This window comes from Chelonoidis abingdonii, chromosome 1 (assembly GCF_003597395.2).
Source record: "Chelonoidis abingdonii isolate Lonesome George chromosome 1, CheloAbing_2.0, whole genome shotgun sequence".
Classification (NCBI taxonomy): Eukaryota; Metazoa; Chordata; order Testudines; family Testudinidae; genus Chelonoidis; species Chelonoidis abingdonii.
In genome coordinates this window covers 333,590,264-333,602,696 of record NC_133769.1, presented here as the reverse complement: position 1 = coordinate 333,602,696, position 12,433 = coordinate 333,590,264, and the positions used below count along the sequence as shown (strand labels likewise).

Genomic DNA, 12,433 nt, shown 5'->3' with positions numbered 1-12,433 from the left:
TTTCATGTGTTTATAACATGAAGTTAACTATGGTTTGTTTTAAAACAGGGATCGGCAACCTTTGGCATGCGGTCTGCCGGGTAGGCCGCCTGGTGGGCCGCATGCCAAAAGTTCCCAATCCCTGTTTTAGAACTTAGTACATGGTCACAGCCTGGAAAGAAGGCATTTTCTATTTAACCTTTGCTTTCTTAGGGGGAAAAAAGCCACTGTTAGAGGAATCTCCTACTCGCATATAATTTAGAAATACTTCTTATGTTTTTAAATGCAATTCTGTGGTGCTTGTCCCTATACTGTCCCTAATGTACCTTCTCCAAAACAACTATCTGAGCCACTACTCTGTCTACCTTCAAATCTCTTTTTTAAGATTAATTTCCATTGTATGGTTGTGATACACTGCAAATTAACACATCTAGGAACAAGGAATGGAGGCCATACCTACTGCATTTGGGGGCTCTGTCCTGGAAGGCAGTGACACTGAAAAGGTTTTAAAGGGTCATGGTGGACAAATAACTCAACATGAAATGCCAGTGTGATGCTGTTGGAAGTAGGGTTAATGCGATCCTTGGACATATAAACAGGGGAGCAAGAACAGGGAGGTGTACAGCATCTTTAATCTTTGTACAGTATTGATAAGACTGTGTAGAGTTATAGTGGCCATATTTTTAAAAGAATATTGAAAAATTGGAGAGGGAGCAGGGAAAAGCCATACAAGTAATTTGAGGGCTGGAGAAAATGCCTTATAGCTAGAGGCTTAAAGTGCTCAATTTGTTTAGCTTATCAAAAAGAAGATTGAGAGGTGACTTGATTTCAAGGTGTAAGTACATCCCACAGGAAGAAAATACTGGGTACTATACGGTTCCTTATTCTAGTGAAGACAGACATAAAAAGAACCAATGACTGGAAGCCAGGGTGGATAAAAATCATTGATTTGAAAAAAAAATCTGATTTCTTTTATTTAAATCAGATTTTTTTTATAAAATGCTTTTTGAGGAAAAAACGTATCTAAAGATAGTTTTGAGTTATAATGTATCTCATCATGGAATAGGGATTACAAATTCTAATTCCATAGTATGAGACAATATGTTCATGTAAAGTTTAAGGAAAGTTTTGTAAATGAGTTACAATAGTTCATGGATTAGGGACCCAATCTTATGGGTTCCCAGAGCTTCTGTATAGATTATTTAGGTTAATCTTTCTATCTACCCAATGGGACTCAAGTGCTCAGTTTAGAACAGGAGTAGGCAACCTATGGCACGTGTGCCAAAGGCAGCACGCGAGCTGATTTTCAGTGACACTCACACTGCCCAGGTTCTGGCCACCGGTCCGGGGGGCTCTGCATTTTAATTTAATTTTAAATGAAGCTTCTTAAACATTTTAAAAACCTTATTTACTTTACATAATACAATAGTTTAGTTATATGTTATAGACTTATAGAAAGAGACCTTCTAAAAACGTTAAAATGTATTACTAGCACGTGAAACCTTAAATTAAAGTGAATAAATGAAGACTCAGCACACCACTTCTGAAAGGTTGCTGACCCCTGGTATAGAAGATACCATCAGAGATGCTTAGTTTTGCAGTTCTCAAACTGTGGATTTGTCTCTCCAGAGATAATAACATGCTTGTTAAGTACAATTTTTTTTTTAAATAAATAAAATATAGAGGTGAGAAATACCAGACCTCAACCCTACTGTCCCTCTGCAAATTTGTGTACACAGACTCAATTCCTTACCTCAGGGTTTCTCAAACAGGGGTCGCCGCTTGTGTAGGGAAAGCCCCTGGAGGGCCAGGCCGGTGTCTTTACCTGCCCTGTCCACAGGTCAGGCCAACTGCAGCTCCCACTGGTCGCAGATCGCTGCTCCGGGACAATAGGAGCTGCTTGGATCGCTGCTCCAGGCCAGTGGGAGCCGCGATCAGCCAGACCTGCAGACGAGGCAGGTAAACACACTGGCCCGGCCCGCCAGGGGCTTTCCCTATACAAGCGGTGACCCCTGTTTGAGAAACCCTGACTTACCTCTCTCTAAAAGTGAAAAGTTTCAAAACGTTCAATGAATATAAGATTGTTGGGGGCGGAATAGATCTAGACAAGGAGAAGAAGTCTGGAGATAAATGTGAGAATGGAGGAAGAGGCAGTAGAAACAAAAATGAAACCATTTGAGAAGCATATTCCAGAAGTCTTGAGGTCTTTCTGCGTATAGCCTTCATTGATTTGAGATCTACCATACCATTCTCTCACTAGAAGGGAAAACCTATAATGGCGGCAGGCTGTAAAAGAGACCCAGTTTGGGAATATTTTAATGAAGTTCCTCTATCTGTGGGTAAGACAGGCACACGTGCAAAATGCAAACAGTGCAACAAAGAAATGCAAGGCCTGGCTGCCCAAATGAAACAACATCATGAGAAGTGTTCCTTCTCAGGAGGAAGCTGAGTTGAAGATGATGAAAGGAATATGTCTGAACATGCAGGATCTTCAGGTTGGTAAACTTTTTTATTTCATACTTCTTTCTTAAGTACTGCCTGTCTTCCTTCTGGACTACTCTTGAATTCTCATGTTAGAGCAAAAAGTATAGTTGTTACTCTATGGTACTATCATTTTAGATGCAGTTGTGATAAAAAATAAATAGCTGAAATAGGCAGATCATCCTATCACAATTTCATCTTTAAAGTAGTACTGAGTGTCAGTGAATGCAATGGGTAATGCTAAATGAGCAGTATGGTAATAATAATTAAATAACTGCATTGACTTATTTTGTTTAGGAGAATCAATCCTCAACATACAGGATTCCAAAGACTATCCACCTTCAAGATCATCATCATTTTCTATAGTTTCAGAGTTATCTGCCAATGATAGCGTTTCAATCACATCATGTATGTCACATAGCCACAGTATATCACCTGTAGCAAAAAAGAAAAAAAAAATTTCCATCATCCAGAATCTCTTATCATCCATAAATTTGTGATATGTATCAGCAGAGCAAAAGAAGAGGCAATTGATTTAAAAAATTGCCTGGTTTCCTTATGCAACAAACTCTCCTTTCCATTGAGAACCCACACTTTATTAACATGGTTCAGTCATTAAGGCCAGGATACAGTCCACCCAACTGAGCTGATGTCACAGGCAAACTGCTGGATAAAGTGTATGAAAGAGAAATTGAGCAGTGTGCAGAAGGTCTAGAGGGTGAAATTGTTAACCTGAGTTTTGATGGGTGGAGCTATGTCCACAATGATCCTGTTGTATGTGCTTGTGTGACAACAGAAGAAGGGAATGTCTCCCTTACAGAAACAATTGCTACATCAGGAAATGCACACACAGCAGAATATTTACAAGAAGTAGCTATAACAAACTGAAAAAAAAAATGCAAATGTCTAGTACACAGCTTGGTCACAGACAATGCTGCAAATGTATCCAAGACAAGAAGAAATTATTTAGAAGAGAGCCCCAAGCTAATAACATACAGTTGCAGTGCTCATGTGATGCACCTCCTAGCCAAAGACTTCCGTGTTCCAGAAATAAAGACTAATGTTGCTGAAATTGCAAAATACTTCCATAACCACCACTTTGCAGCAGCTGCGCTGAAAAAAGTGGGAGGAACCAAGACGTGCGATGGAACTCAGTAATGGACTGTTTTAAGCACTATATCAAGAACTGGCCTAGTCTGATGACAGTTTGTGAACAAAATCGTGAAAAAATAGACGGTACTGTCACAGCCAAAGTTCTCAACTTTGGGCTTAAGAGAAATGTTGAACACATGCTGAGTACCCTGAAGCCTACTTTTGTAGCCTTGAACAAAATGCAGAGAAATAGCTGTTTTATTGCTGATGCTGTTGAAATTTGGAAGGAACTGAGTGAGATCTTAAAAACAGAAATATGCAATGATGGAATTAAATTACAAGTATTAAAAAAAAACGAATGGGACAAGCACTATCTCCAGCTCATTTTTTTGCAAATATTCTCAATACTCGGTACCAGAGTCAAACCTTAACTGCTGAAGAACAGGAGTTGGCTATGACATGGACATCCAGCAATCATCCCTCTATAATGTTAACTATAATAAACTTCAGAACTAAGGGTAAACCATTCAAGAAATATATATTTGCTGATGATGTTTTAAAGAAAGCCACACCAGTGAACTGGTGGAAGTCACTTAAGCACTTGGATTCATAGACTGTTGAAATGATAATCTCACTTTTAACAGCAGTATAGCTTCTTCTGCCAGTGCAGAAAGAATATTTTCTTCCTTTGGACTAATTCATTCCAAACTGAGAAATCGTTTGGGACCTGAAAAAGTAGGAATGCTTGTTTTTCTTCTCCAGATTATGAACAAACAGGAAAATGAAGGTGAAGATGACTGAGTTAGCTGCAAAAGCCAATATTTTAAGTTTCTCATGTTGACCTGGCTGATAATGTCAATTTAATTTTGAGTTGGTTTTTTTTTTTAACATTTCATTTAACTATTTTAGTTAAAAACAATTTTAACAAAAACAAACCTGATTTTAAAAAACTTGAATGTTTAACTAAATTCAGAAATTCATATGCTTGTTTTGTTAAAATAGTATATGTTTGCTGTTGAAGACAAAAATCCAGAATACAGAATGTTGTTGTTTTAGTTAAATAAAACAAATTAAATGTCTGTCTGGTGATGTTCTCCTCCTAATACAGCATGGCAAGAAAATCCTCCAAATATTAAATGATTAACCTGCTGAACTGGAGATAGTTCACCTTCCAATGACTTCATAAATATCTGCTTTAATTACCTTTGGTAAATGAAATAACCAATCATTCATTTTCTGACATTTTTAACAATGAGGGTGATTAACCATCAGAACAAGCTACCAAGAGAAAGTCTTCCCAATACAGTATAAAAGAGAAACCCCTCAAAACGCCTGATTTTTTGTACATCTACATAGAACATAAACTGCTAAAAATAAACCTTGAAAAATAAAGTTAAATAAACCCTAAAGAAGCCCTAGTTATGGCCTTTAACTCCAAATATCCTGAATGGATTATAAAGTAGGTGGAATTGCTAATATACCAGGAAGAACAAGTGAGGCTAATCATTGCGTGGAACATGCAAGATGTCAGCATGTACCCTGACTCATGATTTTTAAAATAACTTTTTCCTATTGACTTTGGCCTTTTCTTTAAATTGAGTTTACATATTTTTTTTGTAAGTAATTCTGTAAGTTTTACTGTGTTGTAGAGTCAACAATGTCAACAAAAACAAAAAGAAAATGAATCAAAGACACAATGATCTTTAACTTCCAATCTAAGAAGTGCAAGCCTGCGTGAACAGACAGAGATATAGCATTCCTATTCTCTCCTGAGCATCTGCACTGAAAAAAATTCCAATAAATTAATTCTTTGTTCGGGGAACGAAACCAGAAGTCTGAAATGAAAACAAAATTTCTGGGGTCAGTTTGGCTTGCAACTCCCTGCAGTTGCTTAAATCCATAATTGGCATTAGAAGTTACATTTTAGTATATGCACGTTTTTAACCTTCTGCTGAGACTTTTATTCTATTCATAAATTCTTGCTGTTTTGATTGCAAATGCATCTACGATATTGAGAGTTCATCATAAGTATGACAGAAAATGGAAGTGACTGACCTGTAATTGGAGATTTTTCAATGTGTTGTTCCTATCTATATTCCACAAGTGGGTATGCATGTGTTCCCTGTGGCTGAGATTTGTAAAAGTAATGTCTGTTGGTCCGCGCACGTGCAGTTGCTCTTCTCATGCTCCGAACTGGGAGCACAAAGGAGCAGAGACTGACACCTTTCCAGTTCCTTTTCTTACGTGAATCAGGTGGGATACGAAGCAGAGGGGACAGACGGCAGGTAAAGATGGTCTCTTTGGGTGTAGAAATGTTTCTAAGGACTCGGGCCAATAGAAGAGGAGACTGTGGATAGGGCAGAATGAAAATATCCTCTGGTGAGGTAAAGGTTTCAGGCCCTCCTGGAGTCTGAGGAGTCGCTGAGGTGGGAACCAATGAATCAGGGGTGTCCAAAGGTCTGGTACTCAAGAGGATCCCACAGGGAATGCACTTGAACTGTCAAATGGGAGTCCAGTACAGAGCTTCCAGACTGGACCTGATGCTAATCTTTTTGTCTATGGACAGTGCTAGAATCAGCACTGATACATCTTCTTCCTTTGAGTCTTACCTTAGAAGATGTATGTGCAGGCCTAATTCCTTAGGACCTGTGCTCAAGAACTCACCTGTGATGGACCAAGATGGAAGGGAATCCGTTTTTCTTAGAGGCAGATCTGAACGAGCATCTGTCCTTATGCTATGGTCATGTCCCCGATTCTCATGAGAGGGTTTCTTAGGCTTAAGTGTTTTGCCTCTACACTGGAGTTTGTGTGCAGAGGAGCACTGCTCACAGTCTATACAGGGGGGGATCTTCTCAGCCTTGATCCAACTGGGGCCTCATGGCCTGATCCACAAGGTGCTACTGTCTCTCACAAGACTAAGGAGGGTAGGGAGCCCCAGGTGCTGCACTTGATGGCAACATGAGCCCCACCATAGCAGTAAAGGCAGTGCTGGAGCTTGTCACTGATAGATAAGGAACAGAGGCAGGAGACACAGGGCTCTTGGCATAGTCCTCCTTCGGGAGAAGCTCCCACAGATGGGAAATCAAACGAACGATAAAAACACTAAAACATTAAGTCTAAATTTACCAAAAAAATTTTACAATATGTATTTACTGTAGAGGAAGATCATAGTGGACACAGTATTCTGACTTAGGCCAAACAGAGGTAAGAAGGAACTGGAGAGACATTAGTGCACACCACCCTTTATGCTCTCAGTTTGGAGCACAAGGAGAAAAACTTGCTAACGGACACTACTTGCTATAAATCTCCAGTTTCATGCACATGAGCGCATGTGTGCCCAAACATACAGGAACCAGAACTCGAAGAAGAATCATACCTTTTCTGCCTGAAACTTAGAGCTGATTGGAAATTCTCTGATGGACTATTTGCTGTGGGAGAATACAGATTTATTGAAATCTAAACATTTCATACAGACTGAGCTTCCAGGCTTTCGTCTCCCCTTTAGCCCTCCAGGTTCTTTCTTAAACACTGCTCTGTGCACATGAAACACCATCCCTGAACTAACCCATAAGGCCACAGCCCTCTTACCCTTACAATCCAGCATCAAGACCCATTTCTACAAAAAAAAAAAAAAAACCAGCCAATTAAGAATGACTAACTAGAGGTCAACGTTAACTGGCATTTATTAAAAACACTCTTATTATTCAAATACATCTAAAGGTGCATACATAATGATGAAAAGTTATTACTGTCACCTTTCTCTCGTTTTTCCTTCTTCTCCTGTATGGTTTATAATATTTACTTGTGTCTTGTCTTAAACTGTTAGTTCTTTGGATCATGGGCAGTGTCTTCCTAGACTGGAATCTCTTGGTGGTGGGCAAGGAAGAGAAATTTCCCATGGCCTTTCTTATTCCTTGTATTAGTTTTAAGTCATTTGTAATGCACTGGCTTGCTTATGTATAGTATTGTGCACCATTGACCTCTGCTGGACAGAGTGTTAATTCTACTTACAAACTAGATTCATTGCTTTTAAAAGCCAGAAGGGATCATGATGATTATCTAGTCTGACTTTCTGAATAATACAGGTCACAGAACTTTGCCCAGTAATGTCTGCATCAAGTCCATAACTTTAGCTATTGCATATACCTTCTAGAAAAACATTCAACCTTGATTTAAAGATTTCAAGAGATGGAAAATCCACCACACCCTTAGATAAATGATTCCAATGGTTAATTACCCTCCCTGTTAAAAAATACATCTTATGTCTAGTTTGAACTTGTCTAGCTTCGGCTTCCAGCAATTGCTTCTTGTTATGCTTTTGTCTGCTAGATTAAGGAGCTCTCTATCATCAGAAATCTTCTCTCCATGTAGGTACTTACAGGTGATAATGAAGTCACCTCTTAACCCTTTTCTTGGATAAAATCAATTGAGCTTTTTAGTCTCTCACTGTAAGACAGGTTTTCTCCAATCATTCTGTTGCTTTTTTTTTTTAATAATTTTCATTTTTTCCACATCCTATTTGAAAAGTAGTACAGTACAACCTCAGAGCTGCAAACAACTGGCACTAGAAGAGGTTCAGAAAAGGGCAACTAAAATGATTAGGGGTTTGGAGAGGGTCCCACATGAGGAGAGATTAAACAGGCTAGGACTTTTCAGCTTGGAAAAGAGGAGACTAAAGGGGTATAAGATAGAGGTATATAAAACCATGAGTGATGTGGAGAAAGTGGATAAGGAAAAAAGTTATTTACTTATTCCCATAATACAAGAACTAGGGGTCACCAAATGAAATTAATAGGCAGCAAGTTTAAAACAAATAAAAGGAAGTTCTTCTTCATGCAGCGCACAGTCAACTTGTGGAACTCCTTACCTGAGGAGGTTGTGAAGGCTAGGACTATAACAGCGTTTAAAAGATAAATTCATGGTGGTTAAGTCCATAAATGGCTATTAGCCAGGATGAGTAAGGAATGGTGTCCCTAGCCTCTGTTTGTCAGTTTGTTTGGAGATGGATGGCAGGAGAGAGATCACTTGATCATTGCCTGTTAGGTTCACTCCCTCTGGGGCACCTGGCATTGTCGGTAGACAGGATACTGGGCTAGATGGACCTTTCGTCGGACCCGGTACGGCCGTTCTTATGTTATGTAACTCAGGAATGGAGTAACTCTAAGCAAACATTATGGTTGTTCTTTCAAAAGTTGACAACTGAACATTGACTTAATACAGCTTTGAAACTTTACTATGCAGAAGAAAAATGCTGCTTTATTCATTTAGCAGTTTATGTTTAACACAGTGCTGTACTGTATTTGCTTTATTTTGGTCTTCTATACACACGCGCGCGCACACACACGTTACCTTTAGTTAAATTGGTGTAATTTATTTGTAAACTTATTTTGTTAAACTGCTGTAAGCCAGGTTTAAACCAATGTAAGCTTCACCACTCACAAAACTGGACCAATTTAACTAAATCAATTTAAAAAAAAAAAATGCAATACCTTTAGTTAAACCTTTTGTTTGCATCCTCTGGATTTAGACCAGACCTGAGTCTTTGGCAAATCCCTGTACTAAGCTGAGTGAATCCTGCCTTTTAGAAGCAGAGAACTCCCAGCACAGATATGTACTACATCCAAAGGAAAAGTCTTTACAGCCAAAATTTTGCTACCAATCATTTTTTAAATACAGGAGGGATCACCACTGTGATGCCTGAATCAATTGTGTGTTGAAGCAATATAGTTTTTCCTATTTCTATTACAGTAGCACTAAGAGGCCTCTACCAGGATCAAGGCCCCCATTTGCTAAACAATGTATCTATACTGAGCAGGAGACAATCGCATACCTAAAGAGATTTCAATCTAAACAGACAAGAGAGACAAACAGTTAGAGAGTAACAGAGGAACAAAGAGGTGAAGTAACTTGCCTAAGGTCACGCAGCAGGTCAGTGGCAGAGCTGGCAACAGACCCTCGGTCTCATTGGCCCCCCGTCTCATGCCATATTTACTACACAATATTGTCTCTACTCAATATGACCATCACCACTAATTATTAATAATTAGCTCTCTACATCTTCAAAGTTCCATAGAAAGATTAACTATTTAATCCTCACAACAACCTCTTTTAGACCAGGTAATTACATATTATTTTCTCCATTTTACAGGTGTGCAAACTAAGACAGAGAGGTTAGTAACTTGCCAAAGACATTAGGAATGATATTTAATATTTTCAACTACTCTCACAGAGACAAGAATATTTTGGCATTGCAAAGTGCACTGTATTATCACATCTGGAATTCTGTTGCTGATTTTTAATATTCATATGATCGATGCATGTCAAATGGAGTCTGTTTTGAGGTATGTAACAACATATCCTATTAATTAATAAAACTGTTTTGACTGGACTTTCTCTGCCTTGATTGGCTGTTTGTGCCAACCCTCTCCCCATCCCCATAGTCTTTTGTCACTACAGGTCAGTCCACACCTGCCCCCTTACACTCTTCTCCCCTACCCTGTTCCACATATGTCCCTTCCCTTCAACGTGCCCTCTGTCTTTGCTTCTCTTCCCATTTAGCTTATCCCCTGGTAAATAAACCCACACCCCAAAAAACTTTGAAACTAACAAAACTTCGCAGCCATCACATTGTACACTCTGCTTGTATGTTACACTCCCTCCCCCAACCCTGTGTCCATCTTGTGTATTTAGACTGTAAGCTCTTCAGGGCAGGAACCATCTACTACCCTTTATCCGTATTGTGCCTAGCACAATGGGGCCACATTCTTGGTTGGTCCTTAGGCAGTATCATAATAAACAAAATTATAAGAAGATACATTGTCAAGTTACTGGCTTTACTGATTACTCATTTTGCACCTTCCCTAACTTTTAGAAGCTTGAAAAATACTATTCCTAGCAATGCAGTCCCTTCCCGTTTTGTCCCTCTGAAAGCTCTTGAAATTATTACACTTGTAAGGCATACTTTTTGAGAGTTGTTAGTTAGCTATTGCTTCAGATCAAGTGAGCAAGAGACGAAACAAAATATTGCTGGTTTTGGAGAAGGGCAGTGAAGGGGTTAGTTTATGTGAAAAAGGAAGGCTACTCTGATAAAAGTTTCTGTCACAGGAGCCCCAACATGACACTAGAGCTACCACTATACCCCTCATCAGAGCACTCTGTGGATGGAACCCTCCAAAAAATTTTCCAAAGTGAGCCGCCAGCATCCTGCACAAAGAAAAGAGCAACAGAAGCAATGTTCAGCAGCGTTAGGGGCAAGGACTAGACAACCCCAAACAAGGAGCCAGTAGCTACAGCAGTCTGCCTTCCTCCTTCCAGCAGCACCAGAGGGCAGCACATTTACACAGACAAAAGCCATTTCAGTCAGCAATTCCGGATTCTGTGAGCTGTTTTGGGAGACTGATGGCTTGGGTGAGAGGTGTGTAGGGTGACCAGATGTCCCAATTTTATAGGGACAGTCTCGATTTTGGGGTCTTTTTCTTATATAGGCTCCTATTACCCCCCACCCCTTGTCCCGATTTTTCACACTTGCTGTCTGGTCACCCTAGAGGTGAGAGACAGTTGTGAGAGGCTGAAGGGGCAACAGGGGCAGCTCTAGACATTTTGCCGCCCCAAGCACGGCGTCATGCCACAGGGGGCGCTCTGCCGGTCACTGGTCCCGCGGACCTCCCACAGGCATGCCTGCAGAGGATCCGCTGGTCCCGAGGCTTTGGTGGAGCCGCAGGACCAGCGGACCCTCCGCAGGCAAGCCGCCGAAGGCTGTCTGCCTGCCGCCCTCCCGGCAACCAGCAGAGTGCCCCCCGTGGCACGCAGCCCCAAGAATGTGCTTGGCGTGCTGGGGCCTGGAGCCGCCCCTGAGGGGCGAGTGGAGATAACTGGGAAGAGGGGTAGGTAAGGATAAGCCCCAGTGGCAACATCACAGCCCCCGACAGTAATGACATATGAGTTTACATTCCAAAACTGACCTATGAACTTTCTGCCCTCTTCTGTCCAGTGGCTGTAAGGACCCACCCTAGACTCCTGGACTGCAAAAGACAGCAGGAGATTCCTGAGACAGGCATCCAAACGCGTTTGTGCAGGAAGAGAGGAGTTAAGATATTATAAGTGGGCCCGTTGCTCAAAGGAGTTGTGTGGATAACTGTTTGTAAAGGAAAGAGCAACAAATAACGCAAAGATGAGCAACAACTGCAGTGGGAGAAAAATACGTATACACAGTGAGACCATGGACCCTGCCCAGAGATCACATTTTAAAGTGTACAAGACAGTACAAAACAATGCAGGCCTATGAGTAGGGTGTGTTATTTACAACCAGGATACTTCCCAGAACAACCGATTTTCAGAAGTTTTCTGAAGGGAGAATTTCTTTACATGATTCTTTTGTTAAAAATAAAATTTAAGTATAGACAAAGTGGCACTGAGACATGGCAAGAATACAACCCAAAAGCTGGTTTTTCCTCTGTGTATTCCTTCCTGCTGTGACTCAGATTGGAGAGGTGTGCAGATGGATGGTTGGCTTCAAGAGCAGTGGCAATAAGGTACTGAATTCAAGCTGTGAGGCTGGGATAGGTAGAGCTCACAAAGACTTTTTCTGGAATAGCATATTGTGGGATCCTATGTGATAGAATATCCTGTAGTTGTGGGGAGGAAGGGAGATGGAGGGACTATCCTAACTTGTCCTATAGACTCAGGCCCTACAGAAAGTAGAAGTCCATGGCCTAGAGATAGAGGGCATCCTGCCTCTGTATTTGAGTGTAGTGGGTGGCTAGGGGGGTCTGTTGGTTTAAACAAGGCTACACACACACCCCGCAAGATTTCTCTGTAGCTGGTAAACCAAAAAGGTAGGTGCAGATTATATTAAAAAAGAAAACACAGAGAAAAATACTTG

The 12,433-nt window shown here is 40.5% G+C and overlaps 1 protein-coding gene across 2 annotated transcripts in view; it reads right to left on the bottom strand.

The window, feature by feature from the left end:
* The window catches only part of CRYL1 (crystallin lambda 1), a 75,968-nt gene that overhangs the window by 55,211 nt on the left and 8,324 nt on the right, over window positions 1–12,433 (bottom strand). The window lies entirely within an intron of this gene.